This window comes from Jaculus jaculus, chromosome 6 (assembly GCF_020740685.1).
Source record: "Jaculus jaculus isolate mJacJac1 chromosome 6, mJacJac1.mat.Y.cur, whole genome shotgun sequence".
NCBI lineage: Eukaryota > Metazoa > Chordata > Mammalia > Rodentia > Dipodidae > Jaculus > Jaculus jaculus.
Window position 1 is genome coordinate 67,990,028 of NC_059107.1, and position 26,331 is coordinate 68,016,358.

Here is a 26,331-nt window from a genome sequence, read left to right on the forward strand (position 1 = left end):
GAAAATTATTGTACTTCTTCACATTTCTACTAGAAGTATATGAAAATTCCAGATATGGTATATACTCACAAGCACTTGGAAGGATCAGATATGTTTAGTGGCTTAAGGGTGGTTTTATTTATTTATTTATTTTTAATTTAATTAAATTATTTAACTTTTTGTTGATAACCTCTATACCTATGTACAATGTGCCTTGATTATAATTCACTCCAGTCACTTTCCTTTGTCCCCTCCTCCCCTTCCTACCTCTACTGAGCCCCTTCTTTTTTTCTAACTAGTACCTCTTCTATTTTTATGTCTACACTGGCTTTAAATTTTATCTCCTTAGTGACTTGTTGTAATCAGCATATTTTTGTTATGTGTATGTGTGCTTATTTTCCATCTATGAAGCTGGGTGTGGTGGCACATAGGTGTAATCCTTGAGGGACTGAGGCAGGAGGATCTCAACTCCAAGGAAGGTTATTTAAGAAGACACCTGGGCTATAAAAACAGCAAGATCCTGTCTCTGAGAAAAACAATTATGAAGAGCATACGTGTGTCATCTTTAGTGAAATATCTTTCAAATATTTTGCTTATACTTAAATTGGATTCTTTTAAAAATATTTATACTTATGACAGAGAGAAAGAGAGAGAGATAGAGAGAGAGAGAGAGAGAGAGAGAGAGAGAGAGAGAGAGAGAAGAGAAGAGATGCGCCAGGGCTTCCACTTTGTGCATCTGGCTTTACTTGTGTGCTGGGGAATGGAAAACTTAGGCTGTCAAAGTTCACAAGCAAGTGCCTTTAACCATTGAGCAATCTCTCCAGCCAGAATTGGGAGCCACTTGGGAAAAGGAGACAGGAGGATGAGGAGGTCAAGATCATTCTCAGGTACAAAATGATTTTTTTTTTGTTTGTTACATAGTGATTTTGAGACTAGCCTGGGCTACCCTGTCTCAAAAAGACCAAAAAAAAAAAAAAAAAACAAAAAACAAAAAACCAAAAACAATAGCACAATAAAAAAATACTGAATTTTTATGAAGTCCAATTTATGATTTAAAAATTATAATCATGCTAAGGGTGTCATATCTATGATATTTTTGCCTAGCCCTATTTCACAGTTCATTTTGTATATGGTGTGTGGTAATAGTTTAAATTTCATCTTTAAAAATATATGTAATATATATCCTGACACCATTGTTTCATAAGTATTTACTGGAAACATTATCATTGTTTTCATTGATTGGCCTTATGCCTTTTTTCCAAATCATTTGACCATATAAGCATAAGTCTATTTCTTTCCATTATTGATTGATGTATGTATCTTTTCTCAAATACCACATATGACTGGTCATTTCAGTATTTATAGCAGGTCTAAATTAATGTGGTGAGATGATTTATATTGTCAACTAAGCAGGATCAGAACCATCTGTGAGGGATTATATTTGCCACTGTGCTCATCTGTGAGTGATTATGTTAATTATTATGGTTCCATTCCTTGGGCATGGGTCCTGGACTGTATCAAAACAGAGAAAGCAGGGGCTGGAGAGAGGGCTTAATGGCTAAGGTGCTTGTATTGAAAGCCTGAGGACTCATGTTCTAATCTCCAGGTCCCATGTAAGCCAGATGCACAGTGATGTAACCATGCAAGGAGTTGTACATGTACACAAGGGGGCATATGTGTCTGGAGTTTGATTTCAGTGGCTGGAGGCCCTGGCGTGCCAATTATCTCTCTTTCTCTCTCTCTCTATCTCTCTCTCTCTGGCATAAAAAAGGCCAGTGTGTTGGGCTTGCCTCAAAATAGAGAAAGCAGGCTGAGCACCAGTATTCATTGCTCTGGTCTACTTCCTCACTGTGCTGAATGTGACCAGCTCCTGCCCTCATGCCTTTCCTGCCGTGGTGGACTATAACCTGGAACTGTAAACTGAAATGAAACCTTTCTCCCTTAAACTGAGTTTTGTCCCAGCAATGAAAAGGTAATTAATGGAGGTGATGTGTGTCCTTTTACTTTGTTTTTAAAAATATATGTATATGTGTGTATGAGTATTTGTATGTATGTAAGAGCGTGTGTGTGTTGTGTGTGCATGTCAGTGTGTATATGGAGGCCAGAGGTCAATGTCAGGCAACTTTCTCAATTACTATTCATGTTGATTTTGAGGCAGGGTCTCTTACTGACCCTGGAGTTCACCAGTGCTGCTAGAAGAGCAAGCCAATGAGGCCTAGGATCCCCTGTGTCCACCTTCTAGCACTGGGATTATAGACACAAGTTCCTGTGTCTGTTTTTGTTTTTAAATTTTCATTTTAATTATTTTTTATTGACAACTTCCATAATTGCAAACAATATCCCATGGCAATTCTCTCCCTCCCCCAACTTTCCCCTCTGAAACTCCACTCTCCATCATATTCCCACACCCTCTCAATCAGTCTTTTTTATTTTGATGTCATTATCTTTTCTTGCTATTATGATGGTCTTGTGTAGGTAGTGTCAGGCATTGTGAGGTCATGGATATCCAGGCCATTTTGTGTCCAGAGGAGCATATTGTAAGGATTCCTACCCTTCCTTTGGCTCTTACATTCTTTCTGTCATGTCTTCCACAATGGACCCTGAGCCATGGAAGGTGTGATTGAGATATTTCAGTGCTGAGCACTCCTCTGTCACTTCTCAGCACCATGGGTCCTTCTGAGTCATCCCAAGGTCACTTCCATCTGAAAAGAGAAGCTTCTCTAACCAAAAGTGAAAGTAGCATTAATATATGGGTATGAACAATAAGAGAAGTGCTTACTGGGCAGTTTGGTGAGCATAGCATGTACTTTTAGCCAGACAGCAGCACATATTACACCCCTAGGGCTCATGACTACCTCTGTTGTAGGTTTTCAGTATTAGGGATATATTCTCTCCCATGAAGCTGGCCTCCAGTCAAATTACAGGAAGGTTGGTTTTCCCCATGACAGACAAGCCACTATTGCACCTGTTGGCTCATTTGGCCTGGCTGGCCAAATATAAGGCTTTCATTGTCCACTGTTGATGATTTATCTCTCTCCCATTGAACTGCATGCAGCATGGCTTTTTCTAGCTTTCTGTCAGCTGGTCTACATTGGGGAGGTTTTCAGCTCAGCTCCAGCAGGGTTTCTCAGTGACCTTGCAGCCCAAGAATGTGAAATCTTCAGCAATAGGGTCTTACCATCTCTTTCTGATGGGAAACCAAGGGACTCTTCAGTGGCCTGTAATGTTTTGGGGGACAGGGACCTCCTTGGCCAACAACTCACTGGAAAGTATCCCATCCTTAGCACTGAAAGATTTCTAGTAACAATCTATCACTCCTGTATGTTCCATTGTCCAATAAAGTAGGTTTCCATATGACTTATTTATATCCTCTTAGATTTTGATTAGCCCTCCCTCCACCTTTCCTTTACTCAATCTCTTCCCCTGACCTCACTTAGGCCTTTTCACCCCATTAATCTGTTCTACTTACATATGTACAATACCATCCTATTAAGTTCCCCCTCTTTCTATTCCCTTTCTATCTCCTTTCTAGCCTACTGGCCTCTGCTACTGAATTTTCTTCCTACTCACACAGTAGACCAGTCATTTGTAGCTAGGATCCACATATGAGAAAGAATATGTGATGTTTGGTTTTCTGGGCCTGGGTTACATCACCTAGTAGAATCGTTTCCAGATCCATGCATTTTTTTTCCTGCAAATTTTATAACTTCATTTTTATTTAGTGCCAAGTAGAACTTCATTGTGTAAATGGGCCACTTTTAGGCCCTGAAAGGCCCAGGCGTGAGGCCTAGTGGAACTTCCTGAGCCTAGCTAAAGTTTGGCGACCTATCTCTGGCCAGCTATGACTCAGCAAGACGCCTAGTGGTTTTTGGCCTGCTACTTCTGTGGGGGAGTTGGAATTATCATTTCAATAGGCACAGTTTACTATTGGCCCTTACCTCTTCCCCCATCCTAAAATCCCCGCCTTCATCCCCAACATGATATAGCCAACTGCTTTTAACAATAAAGTGAGTTCCTATGAGTTCCTGCTTCGACAAGACTCCCGACTCAGTGTGGTTTTTCTCCAGTGACTAGGAGAGATTCTGGGTCATATGACACCCACCCTCCTCCTCAACCCCTTGGGAGGAACCAGCAGGCCTGGTCCTTCCTCAGCACTACCGGCTTGCCAGTGAAGCCCAGCAGGCCACATCTTCATTATCCACTCATCAGTTGAGGGACAGCTAGGCTGTTTCTGTTTCCTAGCTATTGTGACTAGAGTGGCAATAAATGTGGTTGAGCAAGTATCTCTAAGGTAGTGAGACGAGTACTTGGGATATATGCCTAGGAGTGGTATAGCTGGGTCATATGGTAAATCTATTTTTAGCTGTCTTAGGAAACTCCACACTGATTTCCACAATGGTTGACCAGATTGCATCCCTACCAACAGTGTAGAAGGGTTCCTCTTTTTCTATATCCTTGCCAGCATTTATGAACATTTGTATTCATGATGGTAGCCAATCTGACAGGAGTGAGATGGAATCTCAATGTAATTTTAATCTGCATTTCCCTAATGACTATGGATGTAGAACATTTTTTTAGATGTTTATATGCCATCTTTGTTTCTTCTTTTGAGAACTCTCTATTTAGTTCCATAGCCCATTTTTAATTGGGTTGTTTGATATCTTATTATTTAATTTTTATAGTTCATTGTATATCCTAGATATTAATTGTCTGTCAGATGTATAGCTGGCAAAGAATTTTTCCCATTCTGTAGGTTGCCTCTTTGCTCTAATCACGGTGTCTTTTGCCATACAAAAGTTTTGGAATTTCATGAGATACCAGTAGTTAATCTGTGGTTTTATTGCCTGAGGAATTGGGGTTATATTCAGAAAGTCTTTGTCAAGACCCTACTTTTTGCTGTAGCAGTTTCAGAGTTTCATGTTTGATAATAAAGTCTTTGATCCATTTGGACTTAATTCTTGTACATGGAGAGAGATAAAGATCTATTTTCATCCTTCTATAGATACATATCCAGTTTTCCCAGCACCATTTGCTGAAGAGGCTGCCTATTCTCCAATGAGTATTTTTGTAGAAGATCAGGTGGTTGTAGCTACCCAGATTTACAGCTGTGTCCTCTATTCTGTTCCATTGATCTACATGTCTGCTTTCATGCCAGTATCATGCTATTTTTGTTACTATGAGTCTAGTATAGGTTAAAATCAGGTATGGTTGGTTTTGTTGCTCAAAATTGTTTTAGACATTTGAGGATTTTTTGTGCTTCCAAATGAATTTTTGAATTGTTTTTTCTATTTCCATGAAGAATGCCATTGGGATTTTGATGTAGGTTGCATTAAATATGTAGATTGCTTTTGGGAAGATTGCCATTTTCACAATATTGCTTCTTTTGATCCAAGAACAAGGAATGTCTTCCCATTTCCTAGTGTCTTCTGCAATTTCTCACTTGAGTGTTTTAAAGTTTTCATTGTAGAGATCCTTCAGTTTCTTGGTTAGGTTTTTTCCAAGGTACATTCTTTTCTTTTCTTTTCTTTTTTATTGATGCAGTTGTAAATGGGAGTGCCTCTCTGATTTCATCCTCTGTGTGTTTGTTGTTAGCATATAGGAAGGCTACTGATTTCTGTGTGTTTATTTTGTATCCTGCTACATGGGTATAGGTGTTGATCAGCTCTTACAGTTTGCTGGTAGAGTCTTTAGGGTCCTTTATGTATAGAAACATGTCATCTGCAAATAACAATAAATTGATCTCTTCATTTCCAATTTGTATCCTTTTTATGTGTCTCTCTTGCCTTATAGCTATGGTGAAGACTTCCAGGACTATATTAAATAAAAGTGAGGACAGTGGACAGACTTGTCTTGTTCTTGATTTTAGTGGAAAAGCTTCAAGTTTTTCTCCATTTACTATTATGTTGGCTATAGGCTTGTCACAAATAGTCTTTATTATGTTGAGATATGTTTCTTCTATTCCCAGTGCCTGTAGGACTTTTATCATGAAGGGATGTTGGACTATGTTGAATGGTTTTTCTTCATCTGATGAAATGGTTATGAGATTTTTGTCCTTTAGCCCATTTATATCATGTATTAAATTTATCAATTTGTGTATGTTGAACCATCACTCTATCAAAGGGAAAAAGCCTACTTGGTTAGGTGAATGATCTTTCTGATATATTCTTGCATTCTGTTTGCCAATATTTTGTTGAGAAGTTTTGCATGTATATTCATGAGGGAGATTGGTCTGTAATTTTCTTTTTTGTTCTATCTTTGCCTGGTTTTGGTATCAGGGTGATGCTGGATTCATAGAAGGAGTTTGGTAGGATTCCTTCTTTTTGTATTTTATGGAAAAGTTTAAGAAACATTGGTGTTAGCTCTTCCTTAAAGGTCTGGTAAAGTTCACCAGTGAATCCATCTGGGCCTGGGCTTTTTAGTTGGGAGATTTTTGATAACTGTTTGGATCTCCATACTTGTTATAGGTCTAATAAATGCTTAATCTCATCTTGATTTAATTTAGGTAGGTCGTATAAATCAAGGAAATCATCCATTTCTTTCAGATTTTCAAATTTAGTGGAGTATATATTCTTATTGTATGTCCCTATGATCTTTTGAATTTTTCTGGTATCTGTTGGATGTTGCCTTTTTAATATCTAATTTTATTAATTTGTGTCTCTTCTCTCTCTCTTTTGGTCAGATTTGCTAAGGGTTTATAAGTCTTGTTTATCCTTTCAAAGAACCAACTCTTTGTTTCATTGATTCTTTGGATTTTTTTTTTTTGTTTCTATTTCATTAATTTCTGTCCTAATCTTTATTATTTCTTTCCATGTACTGATTTTTGGTTTGCTTTGTTCTTCTTCTAAGGCTTTAAGATGAAGTTGTTTACTTGCAACCTTTCTAATTTCTTAATATAGGCACTTAATCCTGTAAATTTCCTTCTTAGTATTTCCTTCATTGCGTCCCAAAGGGTTTGGTATGTTATGTTTTCATTATCATTTGACTCTATGAATTTTTTGATTTCCTTCTTGATTTCTTCATTGTCCCATTCGTCATTTCGTAATGTATTGTTTAGTTTCCATGATTTATGTGTGCTCTGTAGCTTTTCTTGCTATTGATTTGTAGTTTGATCCCATTGTGATCAGATAGAGTGCAAGGAATTATTTACATTTTCCTGTATTTGTTAAGATTTGTTTTGTATCCTAATATATGGTCTATTTTAGAGAATGTCCTATGTGCTACTGAAAAGAATGTGTATTCTGTAGCATTTGGATGAAATATCCTATATGTATGTATATGTATATGTATGTATGTACATATATATATATATTTGGTCCATTTGTTCTATGACTGATCATTGAATCCAGATGCATCTCTGTTTATTTTTTTATTTTTTGCCAGGATGACCTGTCAATTGATGAGAGTTGGGTGTTGAAGTCACCTACTACAACTGTGCTTGGTGTTATCTGTGACCTTAGTTCTATTAGCATTTGTTTGAGGAAGTTATGAGCTCCCATGTTAGGTGCATGTTTAAGATTGTAAGGTCCTCATGTTGTACTGTGCTTTTAATCAATATAAAGTGAACTTCCTTAACTTTCCTAACTAATGTTGGACTGAAGACTACCTTGTCAGATATTAGGATAGCAACCCCTGCTTGTTTTCTAGGCCCATTTGTTTGAAACACCGGTTTCCCACCTTTCACCCTAAGATAGTGTCCATTGTTTGTAGAAAGGTGAGTTTCTTGGAGGCAACAAATTGAAGGATCCTGATTTTTAATCCAGTCTGCAAACCTATGTCTACTGGTTAGGGCATTGAGACTATTGATATGAAGAGTCATTATTGAAAGGTGTGTATTTATTTTTGCCATTTTTTGATTTTTAAATTTTTGTAGTCAGTGAATACAGTCAAGTTGGTTGGTACCATTGTTAGACTCCTCCCTGTCCTCTTCCCTCCACAGGGAAACTCCTTTTTGGGGTATATGGACCATGCATTGTGGGGTTAGCCTTTAGTTTTGGGTAGGAGGAAATGTGTCTGCATGTCATGACCCAAAGTGTGGCTCTGACATCCTTTCTACTACCTCTTCTACAAATTTCCTTGAGCCTTGTTGGGTTCCTATTAGTTATGTATCAGTGTTGAGATCTTGGGAGCCTCTGTGTCTCTGGATATCTTGTTTGATAGGGGTTGATTGTTCTCTGTGTCTATCTCCTTCACTGTTGTGCTGGTTCTCAGTTCTCCAAGAAAACAGCATATTTGCATGTTTCCCCAATTATTCCTAATTTCAGCTGTGGCCCTTCTGAGGTATGATGGAGTGGTTCTTTCCTTAGGACCTGCATCTATCTGAAAAAGAGAAACAGATTCTCCAATGGAGAGTAAAGTTAGTACCATGTAAATGTGATAACCATGATTTTTTTTAGAGACAGTTTAATAGAGAATGGGCTCATTTTTCGATATGGTTCTGACTTGTTTACCAGCTCCAGCTATGGGTGCTGTTCCAGTGAGTAGATCAGTTAACCAAATCTAGAGCAGTTGGTTTCCCGCCATGGCTATGTGCCACTATAGCACTTGAATGAACATTATGTCAGGTTGTTTTCTGCTAAGTAGGGTAGACCATTTATTGCTTGGACAGATATTGGTCATTTTACCCCAGTCACTCATGTAGCACCTTCTGGCACTAGATGTGCTTTTTGGGGACTGACTCTCTTCCAGCTTCCAGCCATGTCGTTCCATATGTGACAACATTGTATGGTGTCTTCAGCAGTAGGGTCTCACTACTAACCTATGGTGGGTCATCAAGTGTTTTGACATAAATATTTCTTCTTTTGGGAGACCTTGTAGGTCTCTGTGATCAAAAGCTGCTGGTACCAGGAGTTACAGGTCAGCACCCAAGAAGAGATGGAAGAAAAGTATAAGTGATGTAAAAGAGATAGACAAGAGAGAAGAGGGAGAGAGAGAACAAGAAACAATTTTTGTCATACCCTCTCCATGGCTTTGTGAATCAGGTTTTCCCCCTAAGGGTCTGGTGAAGGTTCAACCATTTGGTCTGTTTATTATGTTGTAGAGTTTTATGGTATTATTGTCATTTGAGTCCAGTTTTATGTCCCCAACCCCCTCTCTTACCCTCTCCTCCCTCTCCACCCTCCCTATTGTCTGGTCCTCAAGATGCTTGCTATGTATGTTGGCAACTTGGGTTGATTCTGGTTAGGAGCTGTAGATGAGTGTGACTATGTAGTGACTATTTTTATGTGTTTGGATGGGTCTTTCTGTGATTATGTGAGTTCACTGAGAATGGCCTGTTCCAGTTTCAACCATTTTTCTTCAAATTTCATTGTGTCATTTTTTTCCTTACCTCTCCATATAATTCTGTCATGTAGATATACCACATCTTAGTTATCCATTTGTCTAGTGATGGACATCTGGGTTGATTCAAGTTCTTGGCTATTACAAATTGAGAAGCTAAAAAGATTGTTGAGCAAATCTCTCTGAGCTGAGGTGTGGATCTTTTAGGGTACAAGACCAGTAAGGGAATAACTGGGTCTCTGGGTAAATCTATAGTCAGCTTTTTAAGGAGTATCCACATTGCTTCCCAAAGTGGATGTACCATCTTACATTCTGACCAACAGTGGATGAGGGTCTCTATTTCTTCACATCCTTGCCAGCATTTATTTGCATTTGATTTTGGATGTTTTCTACCCTTACTGGAGTAAGGTGGAATCTCATAATTGTTTTAATTTACATTTACCTGATGATTAGAGATGATGAACTTTTTCTTAAGTGTGTGTTTGCCATTTGTATTTCTTCCTCTGTGAACTGCCTGTTCATTTCTTTGCCCCATTTTGTGAGTGGGGTATTTGTCTTCCTATTGTTTATATTTTTGAGTTCTTTGTAGATTCTAGAGATTAGGCCTCTATTAGTTGGATAACCCACAAATATTTTCTCCCATTCTGTGGGTAATCTATTGGCTTTGCTTATTATATGCTTGTCAGTAAAGAAACTCTTCAGCTTCATATGATCCCATTGGTTGAGTGACTATTTAAGATTGTGTGTTACTGGGGTTTTGTTCAGGAAGTCTTTTTCCACTCCTATATCATGGAAAGTACTTCCTAAATTTTCTTCCAGTAGTATTTGAGTTTCTGGTCTTATGTTGAGGTCTTGGATCCATTTGGATTTGAGTGTAGTGTATGGTGAAATGTGTAGATCAAGTTTCAGTTTCCTGCATGTGGTTATCCAGTTTGTCCAGCACCTTTCGTTGAAGATGCTATCTTTTTCCAGCCTATATTGTTCGGGCCTTTGTCGAATATCAAGTAGCTATAGTTGCTTGACCCAAAATCCGGGTCCTCAAGTCTATTCCATTGGTCTATACTCCTGTTTTTATGCCAGTACCGTGCTGTTTTTATTACTATGGCTTTGTAGTATAGCTTTAGATCAGGTATGGTGATGCCACCAGAGGTATTTCTTTTGCTGAGGATATGTTTGGATATGTGAGGCCTTCTGCTTTTCTGTATGAAATTTGAGATCATTTTTTCTATCTCTGTGAAGAACACTGTAGGGATTTTTTTTTTTATAGTGAAAAAAAAAAAAAGGTGTATTTAGAATTAACCAGCTGGATCCAGTTTAGATGATCCCAATTTTATTTTATTTTATTATTTTTTTTAAATTTTTTTTAAATTTATGTATTTGAGAGCGACAGACACAGAGAGAAAGACAGATAGAGGGAGAGAGAGAGAATGGGCACACCAGGGCTTCCAGCCTCTGCAAACGAACTCCAGACGCGTGCACCCCCTTGTGCATCTGGCTAACGTGGGGCCTGGGGAACTGAGCCTCGAACCGGGGTCCTTAGGCTTCACAGGCAAGCGCTTAACCGCTAAGCCATCTCTCCAGCCCATGATCCCAATTTTATTGGCAACATCCAAAGCATCATAATCGGGAGCCAGCCGAACATAGGCTTTCTTTTCTCCATCAGGCCTGATCAGGGTGTTGACTTTGGCCACATCAATGTCATAGAGTTTCTTCACAGCCTGTTTGATCTGATGCTTGTTAGCCTTGATGTCTACAATGAACACTAGGGTGGTGTTGTCTTCTATCTTCTTCATGGCCGACTCAGTGGTCAGGGGGAACTTGATGATGGCATAGTGGTCAAGCTTGTTTCTCCTGGGGGCGCTCTACCGAGGGTATTTAGGCTGCCTCCGGAGGCGCAGTGTCTTGGGTCGCCGAAAGGTGGGTGACGTGCGGATCTTTTTCTTTTTGTGGCTGTGGACGCCTTTCAGCACGGCCTTCTTGGCTTTCAGGGCCTTTGCTTTGGCTTCAGCTTTGGGAGGGGCAGGAGCTTCCTTCTTCGCTTTCGGCCATCTTGGCAAAAAGCCACTGTAGGGATTTTAATTGGAATTGCATTAAGTTTATATATTGCCTTTGGTAGGATTGTCATCTTCACAATGTTAATTCTGCCTATCTAGGAGGGAGGTCTTTCCATCTTCTCAAGTCCTCCTCAATTTCTTTTTGAGTGTTTTTATAATTTCTTTGTATAGATCTTTTACTTTCTTGGTTAACGTTATTCCAAGGTATTTTTGTTGTTGTTGTTGCTATTGAAAATGGGACTATGTCCATTATTTCTTTTTTGTATCTTTGTCATTTACATACAGAAATGCTACCCATTTTTATGCATTGATTTTGTATCCTGCTACTTTGCTATAGGAGTTAATCACCTTCAGGAGTTTTGGGATGGAGTCTCTCGGCTCTCTTACATATACAAACATGTCATCAGCAAATAGAGCTAACTTAAATTCTTCCTTTCCAAATTGTATCCCTTTTATTTCCTTCTCCTCTCTTATTGCTTGAGCTAGGACTTCTAGAACTATATTGAAAAGCAGAGGTGAGAAAGGACCTCCCTGTCTTGTTCCTGATCTTAATGGGAATTCCTCCAGTCTCTCACTGGAGATTAAGTATTATTTGGGCCTTTGGAGCTTTGTATATTGCCTTTATTATGTTAAGATGTGAACCGGCTATGCCGATTCTCTCCAATGTTGTGATCATGAAGTGATGTTGTATCTTGTTAAAGGCCTTTTCTGCATCTATTGAAATGATCATGTGGTTTTTATGTTTAAGCTTGTTTATGTGGTGTATTACATTGGCAGATTTTCGTACGTTGAACCACCCTTGTGTTCCTGGGATAATTCCCACTTGGTCAAGGTGGATAATGCTTTTGATGTGTTGTTGGATTCGGTTTGTGAGGATTTGGTTGAGGATCTTTGCATCTATGTTCATTAGGGAAATAGGCCGGTAGTTTTCTTTTCTTGTGGCATCTCTGCCTGGTTTTGGGATTAGGGTGATGCTAGCTTCACAGAAGGAGTTGGGTAGCTTTCCCTGTTCTTCAATTGTGTGGCACAGTTTTAGGAAGATTGTTTTGAGTTCTTCCATGAAGGTTTGATAAAATTCGGCTGAGAACCCGTCTGGTCCTGGACTCTTCTTTTTGGAGAGGTTTTAATTACTTTTTCAATCTCCATGAGTGTGATGGGTTCATTGAGGTGATTAATCTGCTCTGAGTTTAGCTTTGGTAGATGATATGCGTCCAGGAATTTATCCATCTCCTCCACATTTTCCAGTTTTGTGGAGTAGAGGTTTTTGAAATAAGTCCTCATGATTCTCCCAATTTCACTTATGTCTGTTGTGATCTCTCCTTTTTCATTTTGAAATTTGTTAATTTGGAGCTTCTCCTTTTTTTGCTTGATCAAATTGGCCAGAGATTTGTCAATCTTGTTTATGTTTTCAAAGAACCAACTCTTTGTTTTGTCAATTGCCTTAATTTTTTCCTTGGTTTCCAATTCATTAATTTCTGCTCTGATTTTAATTCTTTCCTTCTGGAGCACGTTGGGTTGGATTTTTCTTGTTTTTCCAGTGCCTTTAGGTGGATGGTTAGGCTATTGATTTGGGATCTGTCTGTCTTTTTTATGAAGGCATTGAATGCTATGAATTTTCCCCTGTGGACTGCCTTCATTGTGTCCCATAAGTTTTGGTATGATGTGTTCTCATTGTCATTCAATTCCAGGAATTTTGCAATTTCATTTTTTATTTCATCCACTATCCACTTATTGTTTAAGAGTGTGCTGTTCAGTTTCCAGGTGCTGTTGGGATTCTTGGTGGATCTTTTGTTGTTGATTTCTAGCAATATAGCATTGTGATCTGATATCATGCAGGAAGATATGTGGAGGCAGTCTTTGTGACCCAGTATATGGTCTATTTTAGAGAATGTTCCAAGGGCTGCTGAGAAGAATGTGTAGTCTGTGGATCTGGGATGGAAAGCTCTGTAGATGTCTGTTAGGTCTAAGTCTTCTATGGTATTGTTGAGCTCTCTTACTTCCCTGTTGAGTTTCTGTTTGGATGATCTGACCATTGCTGATAATGGTGTGTTGAAGTCCCCAGCTATGATGGTATTGGTGGTTTTTTCTGTTTTATTGTCCAGTAGATTTTGTTTTATGAACCGTGGTGTCCCTGTGTTTGGTGCATACAGATTTATGATTTTAATATCCTCTTGATGGATTGTTCCCTTGATAAATAAGAAGTAGCCTTCTTTGTCTTTTTTGATTGTTTTTGGTTTGAAGTCTATTTTATCCGATATTAATATAGCTACACCTGCTTGTTTCTTATTTCAATTTGCTTGGAATATTGTTTTCCACCCTTTCACCCTGAGGAGGTTTCTGTCTTTAGTGGGTTTCTTGAATGCAGCAGATTGAGGGGGGTCTCAATTTTTGATCCACCCTGTTAGCTTGTGTTTCTTGATGGGTGAGTTAAGGCCATTAATATTTAGGGTAATGACTGTGAGATTTGATTTGATCCCTGCCATGTTGTGGTGGTAGATGTGTGTTGGTGTTTTCATGGAATTTGAAAGTTTTTGTGTCTACTCTGGGTTTTGTTGTTGTGATGTGCTTCTTGTAGGCATTTGTGTTTGGTTCTTTGTTTCCTCTCTGTGGAGAATTTCCTGGAATACTTTCTGTAGGTTTGGTTTTGTGTAAATATAATTGTAAAGCTGAGTTTTGTCATGGAACATTTTTATTTCACCTTCTATTATGAGGGAGACTTTTGCTGGGTTGAGCAGTTTGGGTTGGAAACCATAGTTTCTCAGAGTTTGGAGAGTTTCATTCCAGGCCCTTCTAGCTTTCAGGGTTTCCATTGAGAAATCTGAAGTAATTCTGATGGGGTTTCCTTTAAAAGTGGTGCGCTGTTTTTCCCTAGCTGCTTTTAATTTTTTTTTGTTCATTTTTTATTTTTTTATTTATTTGAGAGCGACAGACATAGAAAGAAAGACAGATAGAGGGAGAGAGAGAGAATGGGCGCGCCAGGGCTTCCAGCCACTGCCAATGAACTCCAGACATGTGTGCCCCCTTGTGAATCTGGCTAACGTGGGGCCTGGGGAACCGAGCCTCGAACCGTGGTCCTTAGGCCTCACAGGCAAGCGCTTAATCGCTAAGCCATCTCTCCATCCCTCCTATCTGCTTTTAGGATTTTCTCTTTAGTGTCAATATTTAGAGTCTTAATGATAATATGTCTTGGGGAGTTTCTCCTTTGGTCCAGTATGTTTGGTGTTCTGTTTGCTTCTTGTGTCTTGATGGGCCTTTCTTTTAAGAGACTGGGGAAGTTTTATTCAATTATTTTGTTAAATAATTTCTCCACGCTTTTGGTCTGAAATTCTTCTCCTTCTGGTATTCCAATGATTCTGATATTAGGACGTTTAAGTGTATGCCACAATTTCTTCATGTTCTGTTCACAGGAACTTTTGAACTTACTGAAATTTTTGAACTCTCGAACTATTTCTTCCATCCTTTCTTCCAGATCAGAGTTTCTATCCTCCACCTCGCTGACTCTATACTTGAGAGCCTCTAGAGAGTTTTGGACTTGTTCAATTAAGTTTACATTTTCTACTAGTATCATATGTATCACTTTCATCGCTCTGTCCAGCTCCCTTTTCACCTCATTTTCTTGATGATTCTTGGAATTCATCCTTGCATTTCTTTATGTTTTCATTAAGTGTGGGCAGCTGATTTTTAATGTCCTCTTTTTTTTTTCACTCTCCCTCAACTCTCTTAGCTCTCTTTGAATTCCTTCTAATATCTTATCATATTGCTGTAGCTTAGTGATGGTAGCACCACATGATTATTGGTCCTTTGTTGCTTTCCTGCAAGTTCTAGCAGTAGGTTGGTCAGGGTTGCATTGCTCATAGCTTCCACTTGATGTTCTGAGCCTAAAAACTCTTCTATGCTTTGGTTAGATGTAATCCTTTTTGGACTGGGTGATCTATCTGGATTTTCTTGCATTTTATTTTTCATGTTATTTCTTTTGTGCTGTGGTGTACCCATGACAGTGTATGGGCAGGCAGGTGTGTGGACCAGCCTGGGCTCCAGCTCAATGGGAATCCAAGGCAGCCTGGGGCAGTTGCCAAGGAGCCTGGGTTTTTGCTCTGTCTTGCCAAAGCCACCTATCTACTGCCTGACAGGGGTGCCAAAGTTGCCCGAATTCTCACCCAGTAATGCACCAAAGCTGCCTGCCTTCGAGCTTGGAGGGGGACTAGGTAGTAAGCCTTGAAGCTGCCCAAACTCTGCCTAGCAACACTGGGACCTGCAAACAGTCTGTGCTCCCCCACCACAGGGGAGTGGGGGATGGGCAGCAATGGACAGGTAGGGGATGGCACCTGAGTTGGCGCTACTGACTCAGCGTGGGCTTGTGCAGCCCTTGCTGTGGGACTGGGTCCACTGCACATGCAATTGTAGTGCAGAGGCAGCTGTGGCAGGCATGGGATCAAGGCACAGTGGAGGGTGGACAGCGGGCATGTGATCAGAGCACAGCAGTGTGTGGGGGGGGTCTGGCGGCTGCTCTTTTGGATCACAGCGGCAGTCCCCATGGGTGTGCGAACCAAGCACAGTGCGGCTGGCCAGCATGCCTGAATGGAGCACAGTGGCGGAGGTCCCCACGGGTGTGGAGATCCCCACGGGTGTGTGCGAATGGAGCACAATGGTGAGGTCCCCGCAGGGTGTGCGATTGGAGCACAGCCACTTGGGGCGTGGGGTGCGGCAGCTGTATGGGGGGGGTAGACTACCCACCTGAGAGGGGATCCACGATTCCCTGTTTTTCCCCACTCTGTGTCCTCCCACTGGCAAGAAGACTCTGATAACCCTTAATTTCTTGCCTTTCTTTCCCTGGTGTTTGCAGTGCAGCTAGGCAGTCGCCTTATTGGCTAGAAGTCCAGGCTACTGATTTTTGTTCATTGATTTTGTATCCTGCTACTTTGCTGAAGGAGTTTATCACCTCCAAGAGTTTTTGAATGGAGTATCTTGGGTCTCTTACATATAGAATCATGTTATCTGTGAATAGTGCTAACTTAACTTCTTCCTTTCCAAATTGTATCCCCTTTATTTCTTTCTTCTGTCTTACTGCTTTAACTAGAACTTCCAGTACTATACTGTCTTGTTCCTGATCTCAATGGGAATTCTATCATTTTCTCTCCATTAAGTATTATTTGGGCTTTAGGAGCTTTGTATATAGTCTTTATTGTGTTAAGATATGAACCTACCATGCCAATTCTGTTTAATATTTTGATCATAAAGTGGTGTTGTATTTTGTCAAAGGCCTTTTCTGCATCTATCAAAATGATCATGTAGTTTTTGTGTTTAAACTTATTTATGTGGTGCATTACATTGACAGATTTCTGTATGTTGAATCAACCCTGTGTTTCTGGGATGAAGCCTACTTGACCAAGGTGGATAATGCTTTTTTTGTATTGTTGAATTCAATTTGTGAGGATTTTATTCAGGATCTTTGTGTCAAAGTTTACTGGGGAAATAGGCCTATAGTTTTCTTTTCTTGTGGTATCTCTGCCTGGTTTTGGTATTACAGTGATACTAGCTTCACAGAAGGAGTTGAGGAGCTTTCCCTGTTCTCTGATTGTGTGGAATTGAGAAAAATTGGTTTCACTTCTTCCATGAAGGTTTGGTAGAATTCAGTTCAGTAGCCATCTGGTCCTGACTGTTCTTTTGGGGTAGGTTTTTGATTAGCTTTTCAATCTTGATGGTTGTTATAGGTTTATTTAGGAGATTAATCTGCTCTGAGTTTAGCTTTGGTAGGTGTCCTGGAATTCATCCATTTCTTCCATATTATACAGTTTTGTGGAGTAGAAGTTTTTGAAATAAGTCCTGATGATTCTCTCAATTTCACTTATGCCTGATGTGATCTCTCCTTTCTCATTTCTAATTTTGTTAATTTGAAGCATCCCTTCTTTAGCTTGATCAAATTTGCCAGGGGTTTGTCAATCTTGTTTATTTTATCAAGAACCAACTTTTTGTTTCACCAATTTTCTTAATTGTTTTCTTAGTTTCCAATTCATTACTTTGTGCTCTGATCTTAATTATGTCTTTCTGTGTGGAGAATTTTGGGTTGGAATCTTTTTGCTTTTCCAGTGCCTTTAGGTGGATGGTTAGGTTATTGATTTGTGATCTCTCTGTCTTTGTTGTGAAGGGTATGGATTTCCCCCTGAAGACTGCCTTCACTGTGTCCCATAAGTTTTGGCATGATGTGTTCTCATTGTCATTCATTTCTAGAAATTTCTCAATTTCATTTTTTATTTTGTCCAATACCTATTTATTGTTTATAAGTGTGCTGTTTAGTTCCAGGAAGTTATGGGATTTTGGGTGGATATTTTGTTGTTAATTTCTAGCAATATAGCATTGTGATCCGATATCATGCAGGGGATTATGTCAACCTTCCTAAATATATGGAGGCAGGGTTTGTGGCCAGTATATGATCTATTTTAGAGAAGGTTACATGGGCTGCTGAGAAGAATGGGTAGTCTTTGGATTTGGGGTGGAATGTTCTATATATGTCCTTTAGGTCTAAATGTTCTATCGTTTTGTTGAGCTCTTTTGTTTCCCTGTTAAGTTTCAGTTTGTATGATCTATCTATTGCTGATAATGGTGTATTGAAGTCCCCAACTATGATGATGTTGGTGGTTATTTCTGTTTTATTTTTGAGTAGGTTTTGTTTTATGAATTGTGGTGCACCTGTATTTGGTGCATAAAGATTGATGATTGTGATATCCTCTTTTTGGATTGTTCCCTTGATCAGTAGGAAGTAGCATTCTTTGCCTTTTTTGATTATTTTTGGTTTGAAGTCTATTTTATCCAATATAGTATGGCTATGACTGGTTGTTTCTTATTCCCATTTCCTTGGATTATCATTTTCCACCCATTCACTCTGAGGAGGTGTCTGTCTTTAGTGGTGAGGTGGGTTTCTTGAAGACAACTGACTGAGGGGTTTAATTTTCTAATCCACACTGTTAGCTTGTGTCTCTTGATGATGAATTAAGGCCATTCACATTTAGGGTAATGACTTTGAGATTTGGCTTGATCCCTGCCATATTGTGATCATATATGTGGTTGGTGTTTTCATGGACTTTGAAGTTTTTGTACATTTTCTGAGTTTGGTTATTGTGATATTCTTCTTGTAGGCACTTGAGGTTGATTATTTGATTCTTCTGTGTGGAGAATTTCCTGAAATACTCTCTGTTGGTTTGGTTTTGTGTTCATATAGTTGTAAAGCTGAGATTTTTCATGGAAGGTTTTTCTTTCACCATCTATTATGAGGGATACATTTGCTAGGTAGAGTAGTTTGGGTTTGAAGCCATACGTTCTTAGAGTTTGCAGTGTTTCATTCCAGGCCCTTCTGGCTTTCAGGGTTTCCATTGAGAAGTCTGAAGTGATTGTGGTGGGGTTACCTTTAAATGTGATGTGTTGTTTTTCCCTTGCTGCTTTTAGGACTTTCTCTTTGATGTCAATGTTGAAAGTCTTTTTTAAAATTTTTTTTTGTTTATTTCTATTTATTTATTTATTTTTAATAGTGACAGAGAGAGAAAGAGGCAGATAGGGAGAGAAGAGAGAGAATGGGCGTGCCAGGGCCTCCAGCCACTGCAAACGAACTCCAGATGCCTGCGCCCCCTTATGCATCTGGCTAACATGGGTCCTGGGGAACTGAGCCTTGAACCAGGGTCCTTAGGGTTCACAGGCAAGTGCTTAACCACTAAGCCATCTTTCCAGCCCAATGTTTAGAGTCTTAATGACAATATGTCTTGGAGAGTTTCTCTTTTGGTCCAATCTGTTTAGAGTTCTGTTAGCTTCTTGTATCTTGATGGGCCTTTCTTTTGAAAGAGTGAGAAAGTTTTCTTTGATTATTTTGTTAAATAAGTTTTCCATGCCTTTGGTCTGAATTTCTTTCCTTTCTAGTGTTCCCATGATCTTGATGTTAGGATGTTTGTGGGTATCCCACATTTCCCTCAAGTTATGTTCACAGAATTTTTTGAACGTATTGAAATTTTTTCAGTATTGAACTGTTTCTTCCATTTTGTCTTCCAGATATGAGTTTCTATCCTCTACATATCTGACTCTATTCTTGCGAGCTTTTAAGTTGTTTTGGGCTTGTTCTGCTAGGTTTGTATTTTCTACTACTTTTCTATATTTGCTTTCTATCCCTCTGTCAAGTTCACTTTTCATATCATTTTCTTATTTTCTTCATGCTTCTTGTAATTCCTCCTTGCAGCTTTTTATGTCTTCATTTAACATAGCATCTGGTTTTATAGGTCCTTCCCCCCACCCTTTCCTTTATATCCTTTAACTGTTTTTGGACCCCTTCCATCTTCTTATCAATTAGGTCTAGTCTAGTGATGGCAGTATCCACATAATTATGAGTCCTTTGTTGCTTTTCTGCAAGTTCTAGCAGTAGCTTTGTCAGGGTTGTATTGCTGATAACTTCATTTTAGGGTTCTGATCCTATTGTCTCTTTTATGTTTTGATTAGAGACATCCATTTTATGACTGGGGGAACTTACTGGATTTACTTGCATTTGATTTTTTGTTTTTCCTTATGTATTGTGGTCTGCACATCACAGTGTTGGAGCAGGGAGAATGGCACTGTGGTCACAATGGGTGGGGTAGGTGGTACTTTTTCATGGATGTGGAGGTGGGTGTGATGATGGGGGTGGAGTGGATGTGAAGAGGCACAGGGTCAGGTTGCAAGGGGTTGGGGCAGAGTGGTCAGGGTCAGCAGTTGCATGGGGATTGGGGGGGTGGAGTAGAGCAGGTCTAAAGTTGCATGGGTCAGGGGTGGGGGCTGTGTAAAGTGGGTTGAAGTTATTGGGGGGCATGGCAGAGCTTTTAAAGTTTGTTTTGAGTGATCTGCTGTGATCCTGATGGGCTTGACTTTGTATGTGACTTGATTTTTGTCTCTAACTGCTTTCAATATATTTTCTTTGGTTTGTTTGTTTGGTAGTTTTATTATAATATGGCTAAGATTTCTGGTCTTTTGAGGGTTCCAAGTCAGCTTGTGACCAAGTGAGACCCTTCCCTAATGAATGACAGAAGAGGAAACAAAGGAACTATAAATTAGGAAGCAACAAATGACAAGCCCAAAATATAGTTTATTTAAGAATTTCAAATCTGACCATCCTTTAGATTTAACATATAAGTTTTCCTGACATGGAAGGTGGAATTAGCATTTCCTATTCAAGCCTATATACCAGGTTTATTTGGTGGGTGCTGACCTGGTGTAATCCCAGTTACCTTTTGGGATGGTTTTGGTCTCAATTATACTGTGCTCCTGCTTGGGTCCCTCTTTGTTGTGCTGTGGACTCAGGTAGGCTGGCTGGGTCACTGGATCACTGTTCTGATCACCTGTGCTGGGTGCTGTGTAGGTGAGCTCCTTTCCCCAGGTCTCTGGTGCTTTCTGGCACTTGTGCTGGCAGTGGGAGTGGGGAGGCTGTGGATGGTGGCTGAAGTTCTCTGGATGGTTCTCTTCCTCAGGAGTCACTCCTCTGTTGTTCCCTGCCATCCTCCCTTCATGTTTCTTGAGTTTGTTAGGAGGCTGTAGCTCAGTCCTAACCTGGTGGCTGTGGCCACACATACCTGGTTCTGCCACTGCTGGAGCTGCTTCTCCCTGTTTCTGTGGGCTTTAGATGCTCTGGATCTCTCCTACTTCTCTGCTGCAGTTGATATTTTCTTATACTCCTCACTTTTTAGTAGAAGAATGTATTTTGTTGGGTTAATTTTTGGATTTTTCTCCCGTAGTCTGCTTTGGCATGGTCTCTATGCTGCCATCTTTCTGTGCCTGTTTTTTTATATGGATGCTAAGGATCTGAATCCAGGTCTTCATGCTTGGTCATCATGAAGCCATCTACCCATACCCTTCCTGTCTTTTAAGAAGTTATTGAAATATCATTCACATGCCATATAGGCCACCCATGTAAAGTACAATACAATGGCTTCTGATTTATTCACCAAGCTATGCAACCTTCACCATGATTAGGTTTAGGTTATTATCCCCAAGGAAATCCTGTCACCACTAACAGTCACTCTGCAATTATCAACTTCCTAGCTATAGGCAGTTAATTGGCTTTCTGTCACTATAGAATAGTCTCATGGATATTTCATTCAAATGGAATCATAGTATATATGGGATTTTAAAACAGATTTTCATTCACTTAACATTTTCAGTTTTTAAATTGTAGACTATTATAATATTCCATTACATGTTTATACCACATTTGATTTATCTGTCCATTTAATGAAGAGAATTTGGATTTCTTCACTAGTTACTAGTTACTATATATGTGAACATGCATATATGTATGTTCCTGTATAGATAAAGTTTTATTTTATTATATTCTATTTATTATAAACACAGTAGTCAAATTGCTGGATCATCTATGTATTCTATGTTTAACACTTTTAAGAACCACAACTCTCTTCCAAAGCAGGTGGACCATTTCACACTTCCCCAGTAATATATGAGGGTCCCAGTGTTTCAATACTCTCTCACACCCATATAATTAGTATCATTGTTTTATGGCAATAGCCATTCTTGTGAGTATGGACTGGTACCTTATTGTGGATATTTATCACTTACAATCCACACAAACATTGCTGAGTAGCTATTATGTTATGGAAATTCTATACTCAATGACTTAGAAAATTGACAAACCTCCAGGAAAGGCAAACACAAAATATTTGTGTTTCCTAGAGTTTCCCAATTGTTCTCTTCCTTGCAGGCTCGTATTCTATGGCCTCTCTGCTTTTGATGCTGGGCTGCTCAGCTCATGTTCTTTTCTTAATTCCACTGCAAACCACATGAAAGAGTGATGAGCTATGTGATTAAGACATGGGCAATCTTATAAGGAGTTCAGAGTTATGCTAGCATCAGCTAAACAGAACTGAAGCTAACTGAGTGTATCCTGCATGTGACCCCTACCCCTCCATGAACATACCCATCCCCTGGGTATATGTGAATTCCCACACACATACAGTAAAGAAAGACATTGGCCTGAACCATTTATGTGTGTGATTTTATTTAGCCTTATACCAGACTCTCTGTACTCATTTTTAATTGCTGAAGCTTGTAGATACTAGTAACTTTCAAGTAGGCACACCATAGTCATGTAAGAATCCAGACCAGAACCTGCCTGCATTACCCAGGAATGGGCCCTCACCTACTGGGAGCCCTTATCCAATGCTCTATCCATATACCAGACAGGTTCATCTTGCACTCTGGATGCAAGGTCTCCTAAAGCTAAGCTGGAGGTCCTAGAAGAGTCATTCCTTAGCATTTAAATTCTGGTAGACAAACTGTTAAAATAAACCATAGTTTCAGACATCTGTATTTAAACAGGAGTATTAGTTGCCAATAATTCATAATATACCTTCCTCCTTTTATTATTATAGAAGTTATATAAAATATTATTTCTAAATTCAATATTTTAAATTTCTGCCTTCTGACTATGTCACCCTTAGTTCAGAATCTAAGTGAAAATCCCAGGGCCTAAAAAGATTGTAAATTATCATATTATAAAGAATTCTTTTATTATCCTTAATCCCTCTCTGACTTGCTTTCATCATCTCTTGTCTGTGTATCTCTCTCCACCCCCTCTCCAATCATATACATCTCCCCAGCTTTGGGTTGTATGCCATTCATTTTATTCCACACTCACGGAAAGTCCATTTTTAAAATTTCCTTGTTGTAGACATCTCCTATGTTTCTGAAATTGTATATATTTTAGACATCTCTTTGTGAACTCCTCCTTAGTATATCTAAGATAGTTATTTCTTGTGATTTTTGACATTATTGGGTCTCACTAACTCCTGGAAGGATCCCCTCTCTTAGGGTCAGAGAAGGAATGTGGAAAACTAGATAGTAGCTTTTACTGTGTTTTCCCCAGGAAGTGCCAAATGAGGTAGGGTAAACATGTTTATGATTGGCCTAATGAGAGTAACACTGTGGATTCTGGGGCATAGGAGCTGTCACTGGTACCTGGCCTGCTGGTTTGAGTAGGCAAGTGGAGATTAGCTTTAGGAGTAGAAAAGCAACAAAGAGGTGCCTCTTGATTGTGTGGATTGTATTGTGTGAAAATGTGGGTATCCTATAAAGTATAAAATTCCAACAGAAATGGTCAAGATTAAGATTTATGCAACTCCATCTTATGTTTCAAGATACTACTTACTTGAAAACAAAAATTTTGCTCATCATTAATTAAATGTTTAGAAGATAATGACATTTCAGTCATAAAATAACCACATATACAATAATGGTCCCATAACACTATCATGGAGCTGAAATATTCAATCACTAATAATATCAAGGCTTAGTTTTCTGGTATGGCACATTACTCACAAAATTTTACTATAAAACAGTATGCTGGGTGTGGGAGGTACATCTATAATCTCAATATTCAGGAGGTCAAGGTGGGAGAATTGTAAGTATGAGACCAGCTTGGGAAATGGTGACACTATGTAGATTATGTACCAGAATAACAAAATAACACACACACACACACACACAATATTATTCTGTGATGTGCTAGCAACAGCCTAATCTATCTTTTCATTGAGCCTTTTGATGATATTTTCTTCTATATTTAATTGGATTTTGTGATATTATGTTATCATAGTCCTAGGAACAAAGATTATTTCATAAGTATGTGGATATTTATATATACACATGTATACACCATCTAGCCTAAGCTATATTAGCTGGGTGTGCATAACTACACACCATGATGGCTGTGCAATGAAGAAATTGACTAAGAATACATTTCTCAGAAGGTATCCTGATCTTTAAATGATAACTGGCTGTTTATCCTTTCAAAACATTTTCTGAAAAATAAATGTTGGCGAAGGAAGATGGGTTGTGGGGCCATGGATTGCTGTCTTCTGGATACGACAAAGCTGTTACAGTCATGGACTCACAGACAAGATCAGATGAGGCTCCTACATAAGATTGAGCCTGTCAATATTTCATCATGGATGAGGGAAGGATCCAAGAGACCTCACACCTGCCAGAATGAATAGTGGCAATGAAAGATTGCTGGGAGAGGGGAGTGACTAATGTTAGCCTGCATATTCTTCAGCAAATAGCCTCCAGTTAATGATTATGCAAGCAAACTGAATTTAACTCAGTGGGTCAAGAAACAAACAAACAAAAACCAATGCATTAAAGCAGAATGTGGATCTGATGAAAGCAAGAAGGATGTTAGTGGGAGAGGGAGGTTAATATGGAGAGTGAGATCAAAATATATTATATAATATGTGAAAATGCCAAATGTAAAAAAATTAAAAATCCTTTCATTTCACCAGAAAGTTACTGGAAGTAACATATAAGCTAACTATATAGTCTCACTCAGTTATAAATATAACAATACTTTTCTTCAAAATCTTAAATTTCCAAGTTGCTGAACAGTATCTGCACTTCTAAACATAGTGCTCTAGTGTTGAAACAGAGTGGTTGTCTTTCATGGTACCATTGAAGAGCTCTCCATAATGCTGGAAAAAATGTTATGAAATGAGTCAATTATACATCAGGTTGGCCAAAATATAGAAATAATCATAAATCTTGGGTGTTTTATAATCCAGATTAATCTACATGACATTGGGCTTCAAATAATTTAAACAGTAATGTTCTTTAGTGGTACTGATTTTAATGTATGCACACACACACATGTGTGTGTGTGTGTGTGTGTGCATGTGTGTGGTAGGGGAGAGTCTAATGTGACAGATGACATGTCACAGTGCTCCTCAAATGCATGATTCATTTTCACCTGCTCTTCTAAGTCTGAAGTGACATCTTAATAAGAGTGAGCCTTACACCCTACTTTGCTTGTTATGGTAGAGATGAAACCAATCCTTTAAAGAGAACACAGAACCAAGATGCTCACTATATAGAAGCAGAATTTGTATAATACAGATCCAAAAATTTCTTAGAGCATAGAAGATAGGATCACAATTCATCCTAAATGAGTACACATACAGAATATATGTGAAACAAATTTGTAAGACTGAACTTCAATACAAACCTCAAAAAGACAAGTAGGTATCTCCGAGAATATCTGATTTAAGTGCACCCAGAAAAAAAAAAATGTTTGCCTCATCAGAAAGTGTTCTTGTAGTTTTACTAGGTTGAGACCATCACTAGTATTTTACTAAGGAGTGTCTGAGTAGAACTCTAGTCTTTATAAAATCTTTGTAACTTCATAGATTTTATTCTCCCAAATGTTTAATTATTGGCCAATTGAATTTTTTTAACAATATAACACTTTTTATGTATTAGAGAGAGAAGAAGAAAAAGGGAAGAGAGAGAACAAATGAGGGCCTTTTGCCATTGCAAGCGAACACCTGTGCTACTTTTTTAAGTGGGTACTGGAATTGAACCTAGGCTTTGCAAGCCAATCTCTTTAATCACTGAGCCAACTCCCCAGGCCATCTACTGAATTTTTTGTTTCTTTGTCTTCATGAAGCTACATGTAAATGAATTGCTTTATATATTGAAAAGAATCAGGTGCCAAAGATGTAGTATCAAGTTAAAACCACTCTCTCAAGCATCTAGCTTTTAAGATGATAATTTCTGATTAAAGGTGTTGTGTTTTTCATAATCATTATTACATAATCCTAAGCATTTCTCCTAATTTAATGAAAACAATGTTTGCTTATGAGTTAGTTATTACTCTGAGACATTTAAACAAACTCTTTTAGATGATGTTAAATCATGATGATAACTGTTGATGCTGAGAGTTCTTTCTTGCTATAAAATTTCTATGTTTATAAACAACTTGTTCCATTAATTACTAGATAGAGGCATGAAAAGGATACTTATAGATTAAAAAGAATGACCTGATTCAAATTTATGAAAATATAGTCCAAAGTTTTACAGTTAATAAAATTAGTAAAGGGGTGATTACCCCTTAATGTTATCATTAAAAACAGTGGGGATTTTGGTGTTTATTAGTTGGCATTATTTTCTTTTCTTTTCTTTTTTAGAAAAGATGATAATATATTTCAGGAGATATTTCATAAAAAGAAATACA

The 26,331-nt window shown here is 38.7% G+C and overlaps 1 pseudogene; it reads right to left on the reverse strand.

Moving 5' to 3' along the window:
- The window catches only part of LOC123461513, a 29,406-nt pseudogene extending 6,822 nt beyond the window's left edge, over positions 1-22,584 (reverse strand).
- Between the last annotated feature and the right edge of the window lie 3,747 nt (positions 22,585-26,331).